This window comes from Rissa tridactyla, chromosome 9 (assembly GCF_028500815.1).
Source record: "Rissa tridactyla isolate bRisTri1 chromosome 9, bRisTri1.patW.cur.20221130, whole genome shotgun sequence".
In the NCBI taxonomy this organism is placed as follows: domain Eukaryota; kingdom Metazoa; phylum Chordata; class Aves; order Charadriiformes; family Laridae; genus Rissa; species Rissa tridactyla.
The window spans coordinates 3,047,694-3,062,623 of record NC_071474.1 but is presented as its reverse complement, the minus strand read 5'-3'; the positions used below and the strand labels follow the sequence as shown (position 1 = coordinate 3,062,623).

The following is a 14,930-nucleotide window of genomic DNA, read 5'->3' as shown; positions in this document are numbered from 1 at the left end:
AAAGGTTTTATGTGGGTGACAGAATAATTATGAAAATAAAAAAGAAAATGCCTTTTATACAACTTAATTCTCAGTAATTCTATTTCAATAAACCAAAACAGAAAATACGGCATGTAATAACCATTTTGGGAACTTTGTTCATTCCACAAGTTACAAGGTACTTTTATTACTAGGATATTCAGCTTTGCTTGTGTGCCCTACTGCGCACATAAAGATTTACATCATTCTCAGTGAATTTATTTTAATTTTCTTTGCAAACTTCATATCCTGATTCAGCAAAGTATTGAGAAACAAGCTTGCTCTAAGCATACACTGAAGACCCCAGTCAATGGAGATTCTCCTGAAATTCATGCAGGGCAGCTCCAGCAAAGTTGTTAAGTGTATGCTTATCTTTAAAGTTTGATATGACTAAACCTTCAGCAGGTACGCAGGTAGCCATCTAACTAACTATTTTGCTGCCCCATGTTCAGGGTTGTTAAAGAAAAGTTACATCTTTGCAAAACAATAGCTTCTCTCCCATGACTAATACATACTCTAATGCCAGTTCTCACTTGTCCTCAGTATAACTATACAGTATACAAAATTTTCTGTCATCTTCCTGTGAAATGTATTCTTATAGAGACCCTTTACATCACCTCAGTTGCAGGACTTACGAGAGGGCTTTGCAGTTAGGATTCAGATATTAAACAGTATCAGCCACATCTCTGCATGAGTGTTATCCATCACCCCCAGAAACTTAAGGAAAATTAGTAGACATGACTACGTGCCTGCCATGCCATGTTTATGAGAAAGCAAAGCTTCCACAGCTTAATAGGAGAAAAAAAATTTAGAAGTGACATAAACTGTTTTAGACTAAAATATATCCCATATATGTGAAGAAACTGCTACAATTTTTTATTACAGGCTCCTACAACTTTCCCAGATGGCCAGGTAGTGGCTATTCCTTGGGGGTCACCATATGCTCCACAATTAGTGAGTCTTTTTTCTGATTAACATTCAGATCTCTGAAAAATGCCCACGAAACCAGCACTAGAGACCAAGACCCTCATGCATCAAAGAGGGAAAAAGGCTCTTCCATGGCAAATTCTGAAAGTCAAAGTCATTATATCTACTTTAATAGCCATAAACATCCTCCTTGAACATCACTTCTAGCCAAGACAATGGACCAGGCTGTCTTATTTCTGCAAGTTTCTATTATTGCTAAGCTGAATATAGACACAAGAATGCTATTTTTACAACATTACATTACAACATGGTCCGTTGTTGCAGCCAAACACTTTGGCTTGAAAATTTGACTTCAGATATGTGTTAGGTAATGCACAATAAATTCTCATCCAAAAGAAAAAGGAAAAAGAAATGCTAGAGTATATGCAAAGCTGTGCTCCGGGCACAGAATAGTTAACACATGCCTGCCGTCCACTCCACGTTTTCCTTAAAAGCTGCTGTGAAAAAATCAGATTCCTCCCCAGAAGTATTGTGATTGAAAGTAGCAACTTGAAAACAGCAATGTTTTTACGGGCTCCTGTGAAGAGGATTCTCCAGCGCTCAGTAGGGTGAATCCAACTTTCTCAAAAACACTGATCCCATTATTCAGTTTTGGTAATTAAAATGTTTTCTAAATGATTGTTCCCCAGCAGGAGGAAATTGATTAATTTTAATGCATTATTGTATTTTAGCATGGAACAACTTTCCTCCCCCCTGCTCTTGTTCCCACCATTTGCAGATGAATTATTTAGACGTGAAGATTTGTCTACTGTATTTGACATGAAGCTTTAGGGAGTAAGTGAAGAAACCCAAGGAGTGCCTCATCATTTGCATGTTCAATTTCTTTCTATTTCGATATTGATTAGCAGAGCTATATCTTGAGGAAGTGGCTTGACTAAGGGAACATAGATCTAAATGTGACTTTAACAGAATTTACATGTATTACAGAAGGCAGCACAGCCTTCTGGTGTATCAGCCACTCCTCCCAGTTTTCTATCATGAGCAAACTTGCTGAGGGTACAATCTGTCCCCTCGTCCAGGTCATTGATGAATATGTTGAACAAGAGCGGACGCAGTACTGACCCCTGGGGAACACCGCTAACTACACCCTGCACCACTGATCACAACCCTCTGAGCAATGCCGTTCAGCCAGTTCTCAATCCACCTCACTGTCCACTCACCTAACCCACACTTCCTAAGCTCACCTACGAGGATGTTATGGGAGACAGCGTCAAAAGCCTTGCTAAAGTCAAGGTAGACAACATCCACTGCCCTCCCCTCATCTACCCAGTCAGCCATGCCATCACAGAAGGCTACCACATTGGTCAAGCATGATTTCCCCTTGGTGAATCCATGTTGACCACTTGCAATAACCTTCTTTTCCTTCCACGTGCTTAGAGATGACATCCAAAAGGAGCTGTTCCATCACCTTTAACTAATGCAAGACTAATTTGCCCAGGGATGCATACAGTACTGACAAGAACTTTGCGCAGGATCTTGGAGCACTCTACAAATATATTAAGATTTAAAAAATATCAGGAGCATTAGTATTCACAGAAAATAGAAGGCACTGATATTAGAGGCAATCTTTGACAAAGCCAAGAACAGGCTTCACCCTTCCTCATTCTGCAACACATCTCTTTTTCTGGCAGTAGATTTATCCAATAAACAACAGTAACCGTAACATTTATTACTTAATATCAAATTTACTAAAGTGCTCAAAGGTCCCAAGCAGAATGAAGGCCTATATATTATGTAAAGACATCCAAACTGTTTGTCCTAAAAAACTTACTGTCCTACATATCTCTGATGAAAGCCTCATCTTCAAAAGAACAGCAAGACTCAGCGCAGTTGAATATCCCCACTGCTAGCACTTTCCATCACTGTGGACTTAGTTTGAGTTCAGATTTGAAATTCAGCTCTGAGAGAGGCTGAAAACAATAAAAAGTGATGTCCTTCATACAGCAAATTTGTGAATGCATGTCACAATACACTAGTGAGCAACAAAGGCTACATCATATTTTTGGCATACACTGTATAGATTTAGATTTAAGTCTTGTGTACAATTAAAAAAAGAACATTACAGTATGAAGGAGAATGGGATGAAGACCACCTTATCCTATTTCCAAACAGCCTAGTATCTGATGCCTTTGAATAGCTAGTTTTAGCTAGATGAGAATTCTTTGTCCATTATGTATTCCTACATAATGAATAACAAGCTATTACGCTAATGCAAGAAATACTTGTAATCAAAAGTATATGTCTTTTTTTCTATGACAGGCAACATGCCACACAAGACTTCTTTTAATTCATACACAGATGTCCAAGATGATAGCTGCAAAGAAAGAAAGTCTGACTAGCAGCTGGGGTTTCAGTAAGAAATGCAAACACGCTCAAGCACCGCTCGCTCTGAGTGGATCAGATGTTCTAAATGGGGATCATACCTGCTCACAAGATCTTTCTCACTGTGGCTTAAGATTTTACCTGAAGTGACATAACTTTTTAAGGCTGCGTTCTTCACACTGATAACCAGAATGATTCATGAGAGCAGATGTACTAACCCTCACACACAAGGAGTCAAGCTTATAATTTACCACACAGCCTCCTAACAGTGATATTTTTATGCATACTGATTTACACAATTTCTTCTCCAGAACTCTAATGCAAGAGTTAAGAATTTATATTACTTTTTTAGTTTTCCCCACGCAATGTAATAAACAAGTGGTATGCAAGCACCCCAGAACGTGGAAAAGAGCCACTTCTACATGAAAAAAGTAACCTTTTTGTAAAGAAAGTCAATGTTCCTAAATGGGTTCAGTGAAGTAAATCCAGTGCTAACAAACGTATGGTGCTGCTAGCAATGACAAAAAAAAAATGAAGAAAAACCAAAACAACACAGAAACATTAGCAAGAACTCTAGTAATGTCTTCTAGTGATTTTAGCATCCACGGAAGTACTGGGTAGGTTTGTTCACTTTTCAGTGACAACTGTTAAGTATTTAATTCATCTCAGTTTCACACAATCAGAGAATGGTTGAGGCTGGAAGAGGCCCCTGGATGTCATCTGCTCCAACCCCCCTACTCAAGCTGGGCCACCTTGAGCCAGCTTCCCAGGACAGCGTCTGGGCACCAAGGATGGAGACTCCACACCCTTAGAGTTTTGTAAGATTACATACTTGTTTTGTATGATCACATTCCTAGCTTTTTGAAACGCCTAAGTGCCTAAAGATACATCTACATACCCAAATACTGTCCTTTCAGAGTTCTACGTCCTCCTTTTGTACTACTTTCTCTTCCAGAATTAAGTTGAATTCCTTTCTCTACTTAATTCTCTTTGGTGCTGTCACCAGCAAACTCCCAAACTCCTATTATTCCAAACACCAATGAGGTGTCTGTTGACCACCATATCCTAAAAAAAAAAAAAAACCACCTGGAAAGCCACAACCGAAAGGCAGCTGGGGATTGCATTGCTGCAGCCAGACACAGACAAATTTGGAGAATATCAAGCACGCAGTAGCAGTCCGCAGTGGAGCAGGAGTGCACAGACAGCAGGGTCTGTTGAACTTACAATGGCCAAACTTAGGCCATATTCCATTATGAAGTGGAAAAGTAGCATTGAGACACCAGTCCTTCACCTTTCTGGGTGCTGCTTCATGCACAACACAGCAGGACAGAACAATCAAATCCTAACAACATTTATGCATCCTGTCAGATAAATACAGTGTGCTATATTACTAAAATTTACACCACAACAGCACTTTTGCAAGGTCAGAATACACATTTGCTTTCACCTTCAGTAGTCTGCACATCGGCTATGTACAAAAGTCAGAGTCTATTTCATTCTAGAGTACCTGTGCAAACATGTTTCTTTTACAAAAGTCAACAGAACTACGAATCTGCTTCCAGTGTACATTATTTTAAGTAGGTCTTCTGTTTTTTGAATGCCTGCATACAGAACAAACAACCTAAACTTAGCTCTCTACTACATGGAGAACACAGACCCTAAAGTTGTCCTCTGCTTAATGTTCTATCAAGCTGCCCTTCAAGTGGAAAACTTAATCCTTAAACAAAGTCTAAAAGAACGCTAGAGAGGACAAAACAAAAGAAAGACCTGCAGGAAAATAAGAGAGCAGGGAAAAAATAGCTGCTAAAAAAAATAATGGGGAGGACGTCTGGATTATCTAGAAACCATCAGCGTTAAATGCTTGACCTTAATCAGTGCAGCAGCATCCTGCTAACTATTTCTCTTTGACTCTCTCTCTCTTTGTCAAGCAAAAGGATTTTGCACACCATACACAGATCCGATTCCTCACTTTACCATTCTCATTTAATTCAAAAATTTCTGGGTGAGCTTTTTATCTGTGGCTGAATTTTATTTAGTTGTCTTTTTGTCTCCTCTTCCCAATTGTGTTTCTTTTACTTGCTCTTTTCTATATTTAAAAGTGACTTTCTGTATTATTCCTATCCACACACCTCTGCCTGCCAAGCTATTTTCCATGACCTTTCTTGTTTAACATTGTTTGCTCCTTATTCAGAGATCCCACATTTTTTGCATTTTACAAATCAGAGCAAGAGGAACAAGCTCAGTTTCCAGGCTGCACTCAGATCATCCACAAACAATCGTAGGGAACATATTTTGAGAAATAAGTTTCAATTACATCTTTATCAGCCAAAGTAGTACAATATAAATCAAAAAGAAAGATTAAGAAATATAAAACTTTCCAAAATTCCTGTGGATTGGAATGGACGTAGCAGCTGCCTCAACTGTTAAGAGTGCCCACTGCATTCGTTTGTTAACTGATACTTCGCTATCTTCTGACCACACATGGCAGATGGTATTTTGTCATTCAACAGACCTTGGTTTACATAAATCAAGTCCTGCCCTGAAGAGTTTATAATCCAGTGCTAGGTACCAAATGGATGGATCCTCTCCTGCAACACCCAGTACCATGCAAATGAGTCTCCTGCCATTTGCAGCATACAAATCTTTTTGTATATTTGACCATCATTATTTACTATAAATGAATATTTTGTAAATGTAATTTACCACTCTTGTAATTTCTGTGACTATTCCCAGTAGCCCTCACTGCAGAGACTGCATCTAATCAATCCTCAATTACTATGCAAATACATCCTATGGGCTACTGATGTCTTTCCTTTCAAACACTTAATATATAATTAATGACAGCTATAATGGCACCAAAGACTCCAAACCAAAAGAACTTCTCACTGTAATTTACACTTCCCACCACTAAAGAAGACTGATTTGTTGGAGTACTTATTATTCAAGATTTTTGCAGTCTTCTGGAAAAGTGATTATTAGTAGTTGTAGTCAGTGACTGCAGTTACTGTACTTTGCTCCTCAAAACAAATTTCTACATAACTAAGTATAATGATATTTTCTGTGGTAACATTACCCAGTAATAGTTAGGGCTACATACAAAAATCCTCATCCAGGAAAAGCTTACAGTAAAACAGCAAGAATGTCACTCTACACTCTGTATAAGATACATGCACAGCTCTGTCCTGCTTTAACACTATAGCTATCAAAACCCATCACACCTAAACTAAAGCTCAGTTAAAAATTATAATTTTCAAATTTGTTCATTCATTTATTTACAATAAACTGTTTAATCTGTTTGCCTTTCTTTACAAGGAAAATGGGAACTAGACATCATTATGAAAGGGAGGGATTCATCTCACCAGATTTAAATAAAGTTAAATGCCTGGTCTGGTCTGCTAGTGCATCTTGAGGGCTAGCCAGCCTACCTAGGACTACACCTTGACTTCCTTGAAGGAAGGGGGCAGGCATCATATCTAGAAGGCAATTCATCCTAAAGGTGATACCATCTGCAAGAACAAGCCTTCAAAGGTCTGCTAATCCCTTTGCAAAGAAACACTGGTATAAAACTCCTCTTTCCCTGGCATTTCAGTGCATGACTAGTCACACGGTGTTTTGTAGAAGGCAATGCATAATAACACCGAGAAGTAAATTTTCCAATGCTTGAATTGTATCTGTAAAATAACTGATTGGCCCTGTTTGGTTGATAAAATGCCTACCTGAAATATGCAGAAAAAGGAAATTAGAAGAGGAGAAGGGATGAAGAACATCACTGCACTGGACATTTTTACTAAGTTTGAGAAATGGTAGGTGTTATAACTTTAATGGTTTTGATTTGCCTTATCCATTTTAACACAGAGAAGTTAATACGATTTCAAATTAATCAGCCAGCACTTCTTTAAAGTGATATTTACAGCTTTTACATTTAAATGAAGGCAAACAAAAGTATAATTTATGCTATAATAATGACATATAAAGCATCATTGTTTTAATTCTTTAATAGAATTAAGCTAGCTGAGGCAAGTAGATAAAACTCCTTTGAATACTGAAACATTGCCATAGTTTGTCTTGTCAAGGCTCCTGCTTCTAAGAATATTTATGATTTTACCATTCCTTGAGAACCATAAATGACACAGCATGTCAATGAGACAGTTTCAATCTCAGTCTGGATATTTCCATCCAGAAGTAGAGTATAATTCAGTCTCCATCCCCAGATAACCCCAGCCTTTCTCCTTATACTGCTAACAAAGGGCTTAATACTGGACTTCCTCCTGAGAAACAAATTCTATACCTTGTGCTAACCCCCATGACTTCGCCAAGACTGCATGGAATGAAAATGAACGCAGCATTTCACTGTGAATTAAGAAAGCACGAATCAGACCCCAGCGTACAAAGTGCAACGGCAGTTTTCTGGAGTGACTGCCTGTCAAGTAGGTACTAGACTATGATGCACAACTCATTTGACAAACCGAGTGTCAGTGAAGTCACCTACCAGTGTCCTATGCTGCTACCAAAAGCATGTTGGCTGCTAAATGACTTTACATTCTTTTTTCTTTTTCTACTGAGCTTATTTTAGAAAGGTTGTATATCAATCTGGAAAGTGCTGTGAACATGATGTTATCATAATGGTACCATATGCCAGTCGACTACTTACAAATCATCCATGCTTCCCTCACTTGGTAGATTATAAAAGCATGATAAAGAATTTGATTCTCCACATGCTTACACTGGCTTTATATCAGTGTATTTCCATGTTTTACACTGGTAAAAAAAAAGGGGAGAAAAATCTGTACCAAACCTTCTAAAAACCTTTAAAGGCTCTTAAAATGGCTGCGTCAAATGGCAGTTTTTACTATTCAATTATTTGCCTCAAAAACAGATGTGAGTATTAAAGACTCAAATCCTATGAAAAAGTAGAATATGCTCCCAAATGACCTTATCTAGCCATACAATCTATAGAAATAGGTTACATCCTCTAACTGAAGAGATTTGGAGCTTTTCATTTACCTTCCTGGTTTGGTCCCTTAAGGAGGTAACTGTGAATTCCAAGACTCCCCTTCATAGTATTGCTATAGCTTTTTCCTACCTTCTTTGTTCCAGAGAAAGCAGATTTGCATGTGTTCATGACACTCCATAAACCTCGCAAGAAATCATGTGCCATAAGACTTGTGATAAAAAAAGGAGGTTAACAAAAGTCTAGTTCTTAACAAGGCATCCAAGACAAAAGGTTAAAGAAAACTTCGGCTGCATATCTGAACTTAAGACAACCTAGACCCATTTCTACTCATATCTACCAGCTAAATTAAAATATTTAATTAAAAAAATAAAAGATTTGTTCACAAATTTCAGACTTGGCTAACCACTAAACTGCCATATTCTGGCAGTCCTCTGGTGCCTTTTTAACTCTTTCAAGTGTTCTTCAGAGTGACTATTAGTGCTCATAAAATGTGTTGGGTTGAAACACCTAGAGGATTAAGTATGTGAAGTTAGGGCACAGAACTATTCTCACTTGGCTACTGTATCTAACTCCCCTTCCAGGCAAAGCGTATCTCTAGCACTGAATCTGATTTCAGGCTCATGCCTATTCATTCATTAGCCTTTATAGTCCGGCTGTTACTAGGAGAAATTCTCAGCGCCAGTTTTTACTGCGAAGGCAAGTTAGGCCTACCAGTTCTAGTCTTGTTTGCAATCTGGTGCAAATGGATGTGCTCTTCTTTCCTGCTGCATTTCTGTGAGCAGGCTAAGGGGTGACCTTCATCTTATATCTCTCTCCCTCTCTCAGAAAGAAGCTTTCATACAAATTTTAATACTTTCCCTTTAGAGCAGCAGCCAGACAGGAGAAACAGCCTGAAGGGCTCAGCGCTACTGTTCACATACAAGTGTTTGTAAACACACTTATCTTAGAGAATTCTGGACTTGTCTTTGAACACCCTGACCGAATACCTTAGATTCTCTGGGCTGCAGCCCACTACTGAGTCTGATCTTCACAAGGGTGTGGAATATTGTCTCTTCATGAATTTGGTACGTAATCTTTAATTCCTAAGGTAAGGATCACATTTTGCAATTCTTAAACAAAATTCCTCCTCTGTGTATGCATACACCAATTGTACATCACTCAAAGGAATCACAGAGAAGTATCATACGGCAGAATTCATCTGGCAATCCTTAAAAACGATTCTATCTGGGATTTGTCTCCTTTGAGAGTAGCTCTTTTAATTTTCCATAAGCTTTTTCATCTCTCTTTCTTTAACATACAGAACTTCCTCACTGAGGTTTCAATCAGTTTTGTGCAAAAAGTACCAATCGCTACTGCAGCACGGTCAGCCTGCACAGTACAGAACAATGAGGTTGGATTTTTTTCATCTTTTCCATTAACATCTGAACAACCCTTTCTAGGGGTAACTCATTTATTCACTATGGTAATTGTAACTATTTTCTTGATCCCAGGTTTTACATATTAATCATTTTTAGTAACATGTGAGACAGTCAGGGAAGGACTCGGTTGCCTAAACATGGATGCCAAGTGCTATTTGAGACACCCTAGGAAAACCAAGATATCTGTATAGGGCACCAGATACGACGTATGTCTCACAGGACAACTGAATGCTAGTGGACCAGCAAGTAGAGACCACGTAGGATATCCTAGAGAACCTAAGATGACTGTGAGATCTGAATCCTACCTGCAGCTATAGCATGGTCTAAAGTCCATCACCATCAGCGGAGAAATTCCCAGCGTCTTCAGTTTTGAATTGGAACAGGACTCTGACTTCTGCAATGTCACAGTTTCCTTTCCACAGATATGCAAGGGAGAGAGGGGCAGTGTAAGTAACCCCACACCTCCCAGCTCTGCTAGACGCAACCAGAATTGACATATTTGCATAAAATGACAATAAAAACCAAGTGTGTAAATAGGTAATTCAAATCCAAAGTGGTACAAATGGATAAAACCCACCACACACTCTCTATGCACCTGGAAGTACATGAAGGCCAACAGCAAGCATATATGTTGCAATATTTAAAATGTAAAGACTAGTGCAGGCACCATACCTTCACACTCCCCACTGCCTACAGCCCCTGTGTTTCAAGAAAAAGAGCTTGTAGCTTTTATATAAGTAACTGTGAACTGTATAAAGTCTCCATTTAAATTCCCGCCCCAGAGATTTGCACAGCAGTAATGCAAAAAGTAGTAATTATATAGAAGCTTTTTAGTATGCAAAGGTATACAGCACTTCTCTTTTTAAGCTGAACAACCAAAGTAGTATAAATACTATATTTAAATAGTAGCTCAAACCACATGGTTTTGAAAACAATAACCAAACACATGCTTTGCAGGAGCACAGAATTAGAAATGATTTCACAGACAAGGATAAAAGGTTTGCAAGAATTGTGATCACGCTACAGAGAAATAGTTTATACAGCCTGTACTTGAAGGTACATTCACAGTTCCAGTATAATTAACTGTTTTCAAAGATTTATAGTTTTGCTGTATGCATTTGCTTAAGTATGAATTCTGCTGCCTAGCATTTAAAACACGATGGATTATTCAAAGTAAAAATGGCTGAATGCCCCATTCATAGTAAATATGCTTACAGACATGCAACTTATTAAAACAGAACACTGGCTTCTATTTGATAGTTTTGACTATTAATGCATTTTTAATTGGAAAAACAGGAGATCAGATTAGTGCTTTTTTAATAAGTAAAAAACAGGAGCAACATAATCCATTTCCAATATTGTATATTTTACCTCAACCAAATAATTTTTTTTAACTAAAATTACGGAATTTTATCAAGTAGATGACAGTGACTGGAAAGAAAGATAGCACTGAAATTTTATTTTGTACAATAGGTAGCCATCACATGACCATTTTCAATCTTTCCTATGTTGAAACACTTTCACCATAAAACTTTTTCAATTCTGTAACAAATTTACTCAGATATTAACAAGAAGCAGAAAGAAAACTAAGTTCAATAGTTTGAACGTTGAAGAAGGCTCCAGAGGTTGTTAACGACAAATAAGTAACTCGTGCACCTGCGTTGAAACTAATTTTGCAAACAGCTATCACATGTGCTTCTCAGTATCTATTGTCCTAAGGCAAAGCCAATTCAGATGCCTCACATTAACTTTAATAGACTCCAGGCCAGGTCCCATGAATGTAAACTTGCTCATAAGCTTTTGAAAGACCAGATCCTCAGTCTGTAAAAGCAATAAACGTAAAACCAAATCCTATGATGAGACCATTTAGTTGGTTTACTCACCTTTATTTAGCACTACCATAAGCAAGGCAATACATCTAAAAGAATCCATCCATCAGACATTACTCTGGGAAGGAAAACTTGTGCCATTTAATAACAAAGTGGACATATAAGGAAGGTCCAAACAGAGAGAGGGACAGAAAAGCTCTAGCTGCACTCTAAGAGAAGTCTAACAGAACGGGAAGGATTCAGACTGAGACTTGGATATCCCAGAAGAAATCTCTATAGAATTAATTAACCCTGTTAATGTGAAATGAAGAGACATAACATTCAATCACCTGACTTGAGGTTTCTATTACCAAAATACAAGACTGCGCATGATCAGGGGGCAGGGGTCTCCCCCATTTGACAGGATACTGAAGGTAGACAGACTGCTACATTCTAGTTAATTTGTATGTTACATATTTATGTTCTAAATCAGGAGATCATAAAAATACTAACTGTAGACTTCCTTTTAGTTAACTCTGGACTTTCTATCTGCTGGGGGGGAAGGGCGGGGCTAACCCCAGCCTTCACAGTATTCTGTGATCACAGAGTTTGTCTAAATCTCTGACTCCTGTGATACTTTGAGATGTGACTGTCTTGGTTTCACAAGATTCCAATCCTCTGCCCACCTCTCTGGGCCAACCAGATGCCCAGTGCTTGCAGATGAATATTATTAAACACAGGCATCAGAACTGTGTGCCGTCACCTGAGGATCTCAGCTGAGCCTTGAATTTGTGAGCTGATATCCTGACACTCCCAAACTTCTCCTTTGTTAAGAACCACCTGGCTGGGTGGCCAGAGTCCTTCCTAGGCAAAAGAAGGGAATGTTTGGCAGCAGCGAGTAGCACCAGCGAGAGTGAGATTCCACCAACTTCCCAGCCTTAAGAAACCGAGGCATCACTTACACTCTGCATCCTACAACTTCTCCCTTGTGCCTCTCCCCACACCAAAGATCCTCTTCATCAGGAGCCCCGTTAAGCGCAGGCAAGGGAAGCCACTACGACCCGAGCAGCGAGCCGACAGCCCGACACTCCGCTCGCCCGCGCAGAGCAGCAGCCCGACGACGGGGACACGAAGGGACCAAATCTGCCTCCCGCAACCAGAAGAAAGTTCGTGCCGACACAACACCCCAGTAAACCATGCGGTGGGGGGGCGGCTTCTGAGGGAAGCGCTGGTAGAGGAGAGTCCTAATAAAGCCGTAAGATCTCACCCACGCGCAAATCTCCTAGATCACCACTTCCAAAATCACCAACAAGAACCCAAAGAAAGATCGAGGGAAGGGACAGAAATGGGAGGCTGAAGAAAGGCTGCCTCCCCCCCGCCTCATCCTTGATGCCTGGGCAGTTCCAGGAGGAGCAGGGAAGGGGGCTTCCTCCCTTGCAGCCAGAGGGTGCAGAGGAAGCTCCTTGCCCCGCAGCAGCAGCACCAGGAACAAACGGGGCGTGGGGGGCCGCAGCTGCAGTCACAGGGGCTCCGGTGCCCCGTCGCCCGCAGCGCCCAGCGCCTGTCCCGATTCGCACCTACCTCGGCGGGACCCGGGGCTGGAGCCCCGCCGTGGGGGTCAGATCCGCGGGGCTGCGGCGGCAGCGCGACGCTGCGAGAGGCGGCGGCGGGAGGCGACGAGCGGCAGCCGGGGCTGCAACGGCCGAACCGGGGCTGCTCGCACGGGTGCACCGCGCTGGTGCCGCTGCCCAGGACGGGAAGGCGATGCTGCTGCGGGGGACTCCGGGCGCCTCTTTGGCTCTGTTAGGAAAGTTACCGCGGCCACACGACCCACCTTAAACCCGCCTCCCCGCAGGACCCGGGGGAGGGGGAAGGAGGAGGAGGGAGGGAGGAGACGGGGGTGGGGGCTCGAAGCCGTTCATTTCTCAGCGCAGAACCAAGTCACAGCAGCATCTCTCGGGCTGTAGCTCCGGGATGCAGGGCTGGGCGCACCGGTGCAGCCCCGGCTCCCGCAGACGCCGGGCTGGGGCTGCGCTCCGCTCCGCTCCCCCTGGATTCTTGCATTTACGCGCGGTACCCCGGGGCCAGCTTCAGAGCGCAGAAACTTTCCCGTTTCCTGCGGCGCTGACGCTGGTTTTTGGCTTATTCGTTCGGTGATGGTTGGTTTGACATGTCGTTATTTATTTAACCATTTGTTGTTCGGGGGAGAGGGGATCTAGTCCTGAAGCCTTGGGGTTTGTTTATGTGTTTTCTCCGCCCGAGTCAATTTAAATACCTTAAATAGACTAAAAGGACAAAGAATCAGACCGACGCGCCGGCATCCCAAGGTTGCCGCCCGAACAGTGCATGTGGGAATGAGGAAGCAAACTCTATAGCTGAGGCAGAAACACTTGGTGGCTCAGCGTAGGGTAGGAGATGGGAAAAAACCAAGTCTCCCTGCCTCCTGCAGCTGAAAGAATGGGATCTCCAGAGCAGACACCCATCAGACTCCACGGATGTGCTTAGCGGGAGATCATGCAAACTTCTGGACCCATTTCAAGGTGCCTCGGTTTGCAGTTACGCGCACGCACGCAGTTGCAGGAGCATGCAGACACAGGAAAACAGACGCAGCTCGCTGACTGCCTAAAGCAGCCCCTGGATGGAGAGAAGCTGGCTAGAGCTGATATCAGGCAAGACTGAGGGGATGCTAATAGAGAAAAGCACGATGGAAAATTTACCTCTTCTCTAGCATCCTCTACCGTCCAAAGCTTCTGCCCTCATATTGTCAAATCGACTGCACCACTGCTGCTTTTTAGAGTGAGTCAGTGACACTGGATGCCCAGAGAGGTATCAGACAGGGAACGAACTGCACCCCATAGTTGCAATTTTCTTCCTGAAAGATGTACCAGAAGTTATAAATGTATGATGGTAAAAATCATTAGACCAAAATGCTCATGACAGGTGATTTGAACAGCTAGCTTAGCTCTTAGCCAGCAATCATATGCTTGCACAGTCTTTTCAAGATGAAATGCTATATTTGTGTTATGAACTATTAGTGATTATTTTCTAATTAGAATAATAAAGTTGGCTGAGTTCCTGCTTTTTTTATCATCTCAGTATGTAAGAAACATAAGACCAAGTCCCTTGTTGATGGGAACCAAAATGGCTAACAGAACTTTTTTTCGTTGTAGCCACACCATGAATCCCTACATTGTACAATATTTTATGTACATATGAGGCTGCCAAAATCCTTTGTCCTGCACTGTGTGCTTCTTGGTAACATGTCAATACATGGCCACAGGTGATGGTAGGGTTTCCAAATGGATAAAGATAGTTTGGGCCAGAATTGGTACACTGTTTCCGTAAGGGACTCCCTGCAATCTCCCTGCCTCCCAAAAACCTTCTCCACTCCCACCACTGCTTTCGTGCCTCCAGGTTTACAAC

General features: G+C 41.3%; 1 protein-coding gene across 1 annotated transcript in view; it reads right to left on the bottom strand.

Annotated features, from left to right (window-relative positions):
- MEGF11 (multiple EGF like domains 11) overlaps positions 1-13,279 on the bottom strand; it is a 279,625-nt gene extending 266,346 nt beyond the window's left edge. Inside the window, exon 1 of the mRNA XM_054214943.1 lies at positions 13,089-13,279. The gene's annotated coding sequence lies outside the window, so the exon portion shown is untranslated. The remainder of the gene's footprint in view (positions 1-13,088) is intronic.
- Between the last annotated feature and the right edge of the window lie 1,651 nt (positions 13,280-14,930).